The sequence below is a fragment of the Pteropus alecto genome, unplaced genomic scaffold, assembly GCF_000325575.1.
Source record: "Pteropus alecto unplaced genomic scaffold, ASM32557v1 scaffold79, whole genome shotgun sequence".
NCBI lineage: Eukaryota > Metazoa > Chordata > Mammalia > Chiroptera > Pteropodidae > Pteropus > Pteropus alecto.
This window is the reverse complement of record NW_006494612.1, coordinates 14,326,052-14,337,895: the sequence shown is the minus strand read 5'-3', so window position 1 is coordinate 14,337,895 and position 11,844 is coordinate 14,326,052. Positions and strand designations below refer to the sequence as shown.

At 34.3% G+C, this 11,844-nt stretch overlaps 1 long non-coding RNA gene across 1 annotated transcript in view; it reads right to left on the bottom strand.

The window, feature by feature from the left end:
* Positions 1-3,194: 3,194 nt before the first annotated feature.
* Positions 3,195-11,844, bottom strand: part of LOC102888959 — a 51,568-nt gene continuing 42,918 nt past the window's right edge. Inside the window, exon 3 of the long non-coding RNA XR_439385.2 lies at positions 3,195-3,234. This is a non-coding gene — a long non-coding RNA (uncharacterized LOC102888959). The remainder of the gene's footprint in view (positions 3,235-11,844) is intronic.

Below are 11,844 nucleotides of genomic sequence, written 5' to 3'. Positions count from 1 at the left end.
TTGCAGTATAGGTTTATTACATTATTATTTAGATTGTATGATTTCATCATTTTATTTAATCCCCATAATAAGCCTGTTAACATAGTGACAATAATGCCTGGTAACATAGGCATTTTTATTCTCATTTTACTGACAAATCGAAGCACTAGAGAATTCAGGAAACTTGTCCCAAACCACCAGATTAACAAACAGGTGCATTAGAACTGAAAACTATTGCCACATAGCTAAGAAACGGCCTATATTGCTACAGAATATGTAATTAAGAGTTCAGTACACGTTCTAATTAATTTGCTGAGATCTTATCTGATGAAGCAAATCAGAAACACTGTCAGTTCCTGTTGGTTGGTTTTATTAGCTACTACACAAATGTTAATGTCATTATGATAATCACATATTATCCAAGATAAAATAACTATTGACTACTAAGGAACAATGTTGCAGGGATTTCCTGGAATCATAAAATCATCTACGGTAGTCATCATTTCTAGTTAACAAACTTCAAATATAAATATTTATAGTTGAAAGGCCCTAACTATGCTGTCCAAGGTCTTACACACCTAGGAAGGAACCCGCCCACTTCCAAATCATAGCTACCTAACTCTGCTTCTCTAATCTGTCATTATATCACAAGCCCTAGACTCTATGATGTTCAGCTCAAAATGCTGGCTCTTTGCTTTAGTGCTAGTATAGAACTACCTTAGACTTGAAGTGTCTTTCAAGGGATAAAATATAAAATGATATTACTACAGATACATTTTTAGGACAAATGTCTCTCCCGCACTGGTTCTTCTCAATTCATCTAATAAAATTTCTGTTTGTGAAAAGATATGCTTGTCTTGATCTCTTGTTAAATTGAAATAGGAAGGGTCTCCTAGATTACCCATTACTGAGTTGACCATTTGGGGGGTTAGCACAATAATAAGCATTTCATATATATGAGAAAACTGAATGGACCTAGCTTTAACATTTAAAAAATTTGCTAAAAGTATTAATGGAAAATACAAAGTTGTCCAAAGCCATTTAACATTTAACTGAATACGAATTCTTCCTTTTCTTGTGTTCACACCCTACCCTTTTCCTCTTCCTTCCTATTGATCTTACAGACTTCCTAAAATATGTGAACACACAGATATTTTCACAAAGAGGAATAAGTAATGAAAATGACATCAAGAAAAGAAATTGCCAAAAAATAAATCAAACCTTCACTAGAGAGATGTAGGAAGCTTTCCTGATTGAGGTTTGGTTTCTTTGTTTTGCTTTTTGAGGGGTGATTTTCGTGTTTTTACTCTTATTCAAATTTTGCATGCCAACTCAATATAAGCAATTGTATAGCTTAGCTATATCCTGTCAAGTGTTTTACTAAAGGAGTCATTTTTTCCACAAAATCAATATGTAACTTCCTAAATGAAGAAGAAAAGGATACTTACAAATCTCTAATTAAAATACGTTGTTATTTCTAAGAGAGGTTTAGGAAGAAACTGATAAATTTTCTTTCCTGTAAATTAAAAAAATATATATATATGAAGAATCAGAAAAGGTAAAAATCTAGTTAGGCTATCAAACTTTAATCATTTTGTCTTTTTTTTATTATTGAGTTTAAACTAGTAAACACCATGACTTGCCTGACTTTCTTGGGAAAAGTAGAACCTCCAATTCTATAATAAAATATTGAATTAAAGTCAAAAGGACCTCATTTCAAACAACAGGTGTTATTGCCTAGGAGTACCAATTATAAAATGCAGTGGATAATTACATCATAAATGCTTTCAGGGATTAATGTCAAGTTGAGAAAGTCATCTCCTAAATTATGACTAAGCATTACAGCAAATATTTGTAGCCACAGAAAAATGACTGTAAGAAAACACTTGGCATGACTACACCTTTGAGAGGTTATAGAAACATATCACACCTTTGGAATACGACTGTAGAGAATTTTTGCATCTTTTGCATCTTTCGTAACAGCTACCAATATTCCCAGCACCCACACCATCTTGTTCCTAGAAACCAAGATAAACTACGCACATAAAATTCCTGTTCATGGGATGGGCCCTGTGTCCTAGGACTTAGCACCTGACACAACAAGGGTGAAAAATACTGGGAGTTTGAATACCATCAGTTTCATATTAGTCACTCAGAGAAATAGTACACTTTGCAAAAAATTCCCTCCGCCACACTCACACTGCCCTAGTCAGCCTGCCATTCACTCTTCCTGAACTATTGCAACAATGTCCTAAATGATTTTTTTTGTACTTATTCTCGCTTCCTATAAACCCACTCTTTATACAGATTACAGGTGGATTGTTATGAAGTAAATCTACTCATAATCATTCTATGATTAATCCTTCACAGCCTCCCCTATCACCTATACAATCAAGTCCAAGCCCCTTTCACAGAGTGCATCGTGGGACACTCTAGGAGTTGGCCCCAGTCTATACCTCCCCTTCATTTTCACCCCTGCTGCACCTGTGACTTGCACTAATCTTAAAGTCCTGCAGGCACACCTAGCCAATGTTTATATTGTGTCTTGTTTATATTGTCTCCGTGGCTGAGGTTTATTGCCTTCATTTCTCTCCCCATTCCTCAATGAACATTCGTTCATCTTCAAGGTTAACTTGAGTACACCTTTCCCAGAAGCCTTCTTTGCCCCCACAGGCTAGGTAGGTTCCCTCCGCTGGGCTCTAAAACACTCGGGTATGTCTCTGTTGTTGAACTTATCACATATATTATTAATTTCCGATTAGTGCCTGCCTTCTTGCCTCCACCTCACATAAGTTTTTGAGGGCGTGGGCTGTGACTCATTCATCTTGCACAATGTTTTGCACATGGTAGAAAGAATATGATAAATATCTGTTTGAATGTCAAGGTGTATGAGGTGCTTTTCAGACTCAGAGCTGCCTGAATGTATACTTTATCATCCTGGAAGAATTTAAAATCAAAAGCAGACATTTTTAACCTTATTCCTATATGCAGTTTCACATATGGTTTTCATTGTTCCTCTCACTCTGTATCTATTTGTTCAGGCTGAGTATAAGGAACTGAGAAGAGGAAAAGAAAAATAAATGAGAAAAAAAAGATCATAGGGAAAATAGTAAAAATAAAATTTTCTAAACTTCAGAATTTATGTAATATATTGAAAATATGCACCTCTAAAATACAAGCTTAAGAAAACATACCTTTGTAGTTCTAAGTTTTTCAAACACTTGCATACAGGTCTTGGTAAAGATCTAGTAGAAACTGAAAAGAGGAGTCCAGTTTAAAGTCAGTTAGACAAAACTTAACATTGTTAATTGTGTTTTTAAAATGCACATTAAAAAAATCCCTTTAATTTGTGTATCTCTTCCATAATTATTTTATGAATTGCCACCTATCTCTTCTCATTACAAGAGAAACAAAAAGCAAAAAAGAAATAGAAGACAAGCAACATAGTTATTTTCCCTATCCATTTTTTTGCAGCTTATGTTATATCCCAATATACTTATTTTTGAAAATAATATTCCATACATATTTTTGATTACTCACACACATCAAAATTAGGATTTATAGAGAATATGCTAAACTCAGATATGCTAAAGATTATCAGTTATCGGTTAAATTATCAGTTATCAGAAAGTTTACTAACAAAAGAGAAGTAATTTCTAAAAAGCTTTAAAGAACAGTCACACATCCCTAACCAAAAAAAAAAAAAAAAAATTGTTTTGAGTACACATCTCCTATTCATGAATGTTTATTTTTATAAATTATAAGTATCACTATACTAATATAATTTATTATTATAATTATCATATATGTTAAATACACTAACAGAAATTTAAAGTAAAATAAACATATCCAGGGGTTCTACTATGTTCTTCCTGAACTTCAATATAGGATGCAGAATTTACAAAATGTTGCTATTATACAAGGTGTAATTCTCTCTCTCCCATCTCTCTCACGGAACTACAATTAAATCTAGAGAAAAGCCAGTAATATATATGACAACTAAGAGATATCCAAGGCAAAAACATCACTGGTCTCACAAAAGGGTGGTTCAAGACTTGCAAGGAGAGCAGATCAAGGTGTGGGTAAATCATCAGAAATCCATTGTATTAGAAACATGTGCACACTCAGAGTTGAGAATTATAGAGATCTTGAAAATCATCTAGTCTAGTGATTTCTAAACTTTTTTTTAAGCAAAGAAATTATTTTTCCCCCAAATAAACTCTTTAGCAGATGGCCAATACAAAAGATGTATACAAGCAGAGTTGCTCTACATAATGTGGCTTCAAGTCTGAGGCTCTACCTACTCTCTCTTCCTCCTCTTCTCCTCCTCTAGGGATATATTTTGAAAACTACATGCTCACATTGCCATTTTGGCAATGAGGCTCCCAGGCTGGAGATGGAACAAGCCATGTCAAGACAATGTAATAAAGTAGCGAAATTATTCATCCCGGGTGCTTGTCTATCTTCCCTTTGGATACCCCTGTCTTGTTTTCATAGACTGGCTTCCCCGCATATCCCAATCTGATCTCAGTTGTAAATGTAAATACTTAAACTATGGTCTGATAGGATTTAAGGTAATGTTTGCTTCTAGGTTTTGGTAAAATAATGAATACTTATTTTCTCTTCAAAATATATATTTTCCAACTTGAAATTTTTAATGATTCAAGCAGTCAGCCATGTTGATACGCAAATATTTTGCATAAAGGAGAAGGATCCAGTGCATCTCAAACATAAGATTTCAGGAGGTAACCAAAACCTCAGAAATCAGGGTAAATAATATTTTAATGTAACATTTTTATGAATTTGAATTAGTGTAAAAAATCCATGATAAACAAAATAACCAAATTTTAAATAAAGATTTGAACCTGCACTTGTACAACTCAGCCCCTTGTACCTCACTGTAATGCTAAACCTAGTCTAGTGACTTCTCTGAAAGAATGAAGTACAAATATAAAAATGATATTAGATTAGTTGTGTTATGTAAATGCCTGCCTCTATAATACCTAGGATTGTGGAAGGAGGAAAAAAAAAATGTAGTTTGGAGAACAAAGTCCAGTCAAGGTGCGTGATCTTTAGACATAGATCTTTACACCTCAGTCTATAGGACTGAAAATGAGGTTATGCTGTTTGGAAACAAATAAGCAACTAGAGAACTATAACACACGAGGTAATACTTAGCCCATTTGTTTGTATTTAAGCTGTGTTACAATTTCAGTGAGCTACTAAATCTAGTTATAGTTACTTCAATAAGCATTCTTTTCCACATTTGTTTTGTTTTTAAAGGCAAATCATAGTTCTAAAATGTGCAAAAACCTGAAAGTTCAAAATGTCAGGTGAACATCATCTGACTCCTAAAATCAAATTAACCACTTTACCTGCACGACCTAGTTTTAAAAAGCTTTCTTAAGATGCATTTAACCTCTCAAGCATTAAAGTGGTGAAAACCACTATCAAAAGATGAATCAATGTGACAATAGAGAGCATGGACATTCCTGAGGATGTTTTCTATCTGTCCACAGAACTCACATAAACTAACTTAGGAAAACAAATGATTCTTTGCCTTCTCCTTTATGCATATAGTATGTACTCAGCACATATTTACTGGATAAGTAAATAAATTAATGAATAAACAAAAGTTTAAAAAAGACTGGAAAAGGTAGAAAAGGAATAGATTGTAAAGAGATTTGAAGCAGAGACTTTATGCTATGAACTACTGAGCAGAGGTTTAAAAAGAGGAAAACAGAAAACAAAAAAAAAGTAGCTCTTTAAAAGAAAGAATGGATGCATCGATAGTGAGCAAATAAAACAGTAAATCCAGCTATAAGTCTCCAGAAATAATCTTGGCATTGGGCAGTAAAGGCTGACCAAAGGGCAAAGACAATAAAATTAGAGAAAGGAAGGTATGGCAGAAACTGCTGCTTGGCTCCCAATAGTGCTTCTCTTCTTCTCTAAAAATAGAAAGTTTAGCTGGGTACATAGCTAAGGACCATATTACCAAGCCTCCCATGCTGCTAGATATGGCCATACAAGTGGATTTTGTCATTTAAACATGAGCTATATGCAGAAGTGATGTATTCTCTTTTTAGGTTGTACTCTTAAAGAGAGAGGGGTGTGGTTTCTCCCTCCTTTTTTCTTCTTTCTGAAGACTGGGCTGAAGCTATGGTGGTGAGCCATCATTCCTCAGGGGACAAGGACAATACCTTGGGAGGACAAAGCAACAAAATGGAATGAGCCTGCACGCATAACTTAGTCAAGCCATTATACCACCTCTGGACCATCTACCTCGGCTATACATAAGACAGAACTAAACTACATTGTGTTTTATCCACTGTTATTTTTGTATTTTGTTATAACCGCCCAACCAAGGTCTTAATACAGGTGAATATTAAAAAATTTTTTAAATGAAAAAATTCAGAAATGTGGTGATAGCTATAGTGAATGAAAAAGAGCAATGAGCTGAAACAATTACACAGTTTTATATTTAGAAAAGTAGGATAACAGAATGACTAACAAAATAACAGATGAGAAGGAGAGTTGGTAGAGTTTAAATGGTGGCGATATCAAAGGGATATGCACAGTAAGTAACTGGAACTATGGGCCGCGAACTCACAGAAGAGGAGAAAATTGAAAGTGGAACTTTCAGTTAATTTGTATAGTTTATATAGTTGAAAAGATGAAAATTGATAGAATCTCACAATAAAAGACGTCAGAGTACATAAAAAAAAATGAACGATAAGATATTCTCACAGAAAGCAGGAGGAGGAGGTAGTAATCAGCAAAGGGAGAAAAAACATTATCTTAAGAGAAGGGTGGTGATTGAAAACATGAATAGAATTAACCTTAATCCTCAATGACAAATAAATTTAAAAGGGATTTGATGTGGTCTAAACTTTTTAAATCTGTTTAAAGTTCTCATGAAAAATTAAAGCAATCATTTATTGAAATAGAAAAGCATTAATCAGAGTTCTGAACAAGTCAGGTCTAAATCATACTTTAGTTTCAATTAAATTTCCAGAATTCTCAGAGAGCAAAAAACAACAGGTACTTACATCATTTTTTCCTTTCTTTATTCTCACAATAGAGGAAGAATGAGGTGAGAGGAATAAAGGGAAGTTGAAGAAGTGTTTTGTTACTGTCCTCATCCTTTCAGAAGGTTGATGTTGATGAGAGGAAATGACAAAATGAAACAAAAACCTCCTCCTCAAATTTATTAAGTTACACTCAAAGATAAAGGGGAATCTAAATTTCATGTTTAAACATTGACGTTAATATAAGGCTGGCAAAATGGAAGTTATAAGCAGCAATTGTTTGGAAATCTGTATCATTTGTCGGAGACATTCTAATTACTTGAAGGTCACCAGCCTTCCAGAATATTCAGGCAACATTACCGTACCATGCCCTCCAAGAGTCCTTCCCCACCTGACCTTGGAAATCCAATCAGGAGGACATGTTTTTAGGAAGAAGACAGACCAAAGATTTATGATATTCATTCCACTGTCCACTTCAGATTGATTAAGCTCACTATATGGGCTTTTTCTTAAGATTATTTTCTCTCTAGCTTTAGACTGTAAAATGTACTTTTGAGTTACCCAAGGGACAACAGGGAAAATTCCAGGATTCTTTACCACTACGTGTTCATGAAACCAATCATACTAATTCACTTTGTATGAGAAATTGATATTCTCCTTTCATTTGAAGGGAAGTCTTAGTAATCTTTTCTTCTTCACATAGTGAGAATATTACTAAAGTCTTTAAGCTGCTTTGAGAATAGTTTTGTCCTTGTTTCTAGCATCATACTTGAGTTTCATAATCAATACTTTTTAAAGTTATTAGTACTGACTTGAATTTTAGAATTCCATGATTCCTCTTTTTTTTTCTCTCTCTCTACACATAATGACCAGACATCACTATACATTCCTCCAAGTAAATCAGGTGGGAAAGTCTGCCCTAAAATGATCTCTTCTTTATAATATTTGCAGAATACCTTAACAAAGGTTGCTGTGTTTCAGGGGAAAAAAAACTTTTCTTTCTTTCTTTCTTTTTTTTTTTTTAGTTAGTATAAGAGGAGAGTGTCCAAGTCTCAGGGTCTCAGGGGTGCAGACAAGAGGGATTGTGTTTCATGACACTTAGTATTCAACATGCAGAATTATCACATTTCAGCCCCATCTGGTCTGCCCATCTCCTCTGGTGTGGCTTGTGTGATTCTAAAATTCCTGACATTTAACATATAATCTGAAAGCCACTCTGGTCATTCAAGAAAGCCCTTTTCTCTACCCTTTTACTATGCGTCATGTAAAAACCACAAAACCAAAGCACCATATGAAAATTTATTATAAGCTACTCATTGCTTCTTTATGTTTACTTGCAAAGCTTTCAACAATATTAAACATCTTAGCCTATATTACTTTCTTGCCTATATCGTAATCCTCAAACACCAGGAAATCAGCTCATAAAGCTCAAATGTGTTCCATGGGACTCAAAACAGTTTAATAGGTATATCTGGGGCTAAAAAGAAAACTGTGAGGCATCACAGTTAATAAAGGAATTTTGATGTTAATTAAGAAAACAGAGTTAAAATTTTAAGTATTAACCTTTATACTGTTATATTCATACTAGCAAATTTAGACCTGGCATCTAAACATTTACGCTCACAAAGGAAAGTCAATGAAAACTATGTGATATAAGAAAGTGAATATACCAGGTTGTTGGGAGAGAAAGAAGCAAACAATTGCTGAGTGCTTATGATTTCCAGATGTCTTAAATACTCTCTCACTGAATCCTTACAAAAGCCCTCAGAAGTAAATAGTAATACCATTGGATGCCTAAGCAAGCCTGAGGTTATCAAAGAGACAGCATCAAGCAGTGTTAAGATTTGAACCCAGGTCTGTCTAACACAAAATCGTAATATTAGTGGTGCTTGACTACGTCAACCCATAGGAGCAGCAAAGAATACCTGTGTGGGAAAGTTGAGTTGATGAACTCTACTTTAGAGGTCATCTTGGATATGCCACATTTTTTTCAAAGTAGTTTTTTATAAGACACCTTAGTGGCATTATATTTTAACACCAGATGCTCCATTCCCTTTTCAAAGGAGGCTGATCTGTTTTTTAAAAAGCACAGCGATGTCCTTGAAGGCAGTTCAGGACTAGCATTAAATGTGTTGTCATCTTGCACATTTTCCAGCAGGTGATTTGACACACTCCCAGAGTACCAGGTAGGAGATGGGGGAGGTGTAAAACACAACCATATTAGATCCCCAATTGTAAAATTTGTTTTTGAAATAGATATTATTATATTATTATAGTGTGGTGCCTCTTTGGGTAAGGCAAGATGTTCTTATGAAATGGACATAACAACCTCTAACACAACAATAAACCCTTCACACTTTAGTTTCCCTCTGCACAGATAGCCTGGGGGAACTTTAAGAGCTTTTACAATGTTAACCTCAAGTCTGGTTAAGAGGCAGTGTCAACGGTGAGGACACTGGGAAAAGAAAGTCAGACAGTCATTAAGGTTTGAGCAGAGAACGCTAATGCTGGGAGAGATTCTAACACTAAAGACAGTATAATGCTACGCGCATGAGCATTGGAACCAGACTGGCTCCAGAACATAACAGCTATAACTTGGACAATTTCAGCCCAACTTTTCTTATTTATAATGTGGAAATAAAACTTCTGCCTCAGTGCTATGAAGATTAAATGAGACGATGTCTGAGAAATACTTAGTATAATGCCTAACACATAAAGTTTAATAAATAATAGTCATTATTAGGATGTTTTTTGTACTAAAGGAGAAACTGCACTTTAGAAGACTAAATGATTAGCACAAGATAATAGGTCATTTCTTTATTGGAGAGAAGTGAGTATAAACTCAGCTTCATCTAAAACCAAATTTCCTCTAAATAACCAATTACCAACACAGAATCAGAAAACATCTGTGAAATTTTCAAATGTACTTTAACTTTTTTTCATTAATAAAACTGACTTTATAGCAACTTTTTTTTCCTCTTCCCGACATCCATTTCTTTTCATAACTCTGTATGAATTCCTATGTGTTTTTGACCCTATTATTTTGGGAGGTTGAAGGTCTTCTTCTTGAATCTTTGTCATGATATTCTCAGTCGTTGCTATTTCTCTTGTAGTCTTAAAAATATATAAAAGAGAAATGTATTAGAGGAATCTTATTCAGAGGCATCTATCTTTGCTAACTATTTAACATGCTGGAGATTTAGATGCTTCTGTCTAAATAAGATACAGATTGTTAGTTTCAGCTTTTGGATAACATTAAGAAAAAATCTGAAATAGCATTTTTGAGATAAATTCATTCTTAAAGAGTCTTTCGAAGAGTGATCGTTGGGCACTATCTGTAAGAGCAATCTCTGGGAAGTAAACTAAGTTAAGATTTCATACTTAGCTCCTCAATAAAGACTTACTTAGTTCATCCATACAGATTTGGCTTACATGGAAATACTCATTTCTGATTTTCCTATTTATCTTCACTAAGGGATGCAGTTTAGCCTTGTTTCTGTTTACCATTGTCATTGTCATCATTTTGAGGATTTAAAAAACAATCCAGGTAAATGGGTCAACTAAAAAAAAAAAAGCTTCGCTTTTCTAATTCATGATCCTTTTAGAAATGCAGAGGTATTTATAGTAGGCCGTAAATGGCTTTAGATGAAGCTTAATTTATACTCACTTCCTTCCAATAAAGAAATGACCTGTTATCTCGTGCATCAAACTGTACAGACTGTGCACTTCACAACTACCATTTACACTGTTTTCCAAGGAACACTCATAGCTGAATTTAAAAACTGTTAATGTCGCTAAAGCCCAAATTTAGAATTAAAAAAAGTCTTAACGTACTTTTTACAGGAATGTATTTTTCCCTAGAGTATTATTTACCAGGCACACTAAATTCTTTACATTAAACACATTTGCTTTTTAGAGATGAATTAACTTATTTAGAGATGCTTTACTTTAAGATTCAAGGCAAAAGATTATGGATAAGGCAGAAAAAGAGACAAAACTCAACGAAAATATATTTAATGTCAAAATTATCTCCTTTGAGTTTGAGAATGACTACATATCTCATACTTAGGCTAGTGACATTCATTACTAGCTGAATTTACACCTCCTATAACAGCACCTTGTTCGTGTCAGGATTTATTTGACTCAGAGAAAAATGGCAGCTGCAGTGGTGATTCACTAAAACCAATTCTCAGTGAAACAGCTGCTGCTGAAAGCTGTGCTTCACACATCAATCATTCGCTGATTGTTGCATCTAGTTCAGTCACATCATCTGTTCACTCTATTCATTTTGTGGTTGTTGAAATTTAGATTACAGTATTACTGTTGTCGTATCATGCTGCATTAGTTGAAGCAACATCATCTTGTGGACCCTCTAATATGAGAAAATCCACATAATAGTGAAAATACAACCATTTTTTGTGAAACAGGTGGCAAAAAGAGCGTTCATTCTAAATGCTAACAGAATAAATGATTTTTCAGGAGAATGATTCCACTTACCTCTGTGTTTCTCTTGGGAATTGGCCTTAATCAGTCACAACCTAGCAATATCACAAATACCAGATTTGGTGTTATGGGTTGAATTGTGTCCCAAAAAGATATGTTGAAGTCCTAACCCCCAGTATCCATAAATTTGATATTATTTGGATTAGAATCTTTGCATATATAACCAAGTTAAGATGAGGTCATAAAGGAGTAGGGTAGGCCCTTAATCAAATATGACTGGTACCTTATAAAAAGAGGGAAGACAATATGAAGACAGAGATACCCAGGAAGAATGTCATATGAAGATGGAGGTATAGATTAGAATAATGCTTCTATAAGCCAAGAAATACCTGGG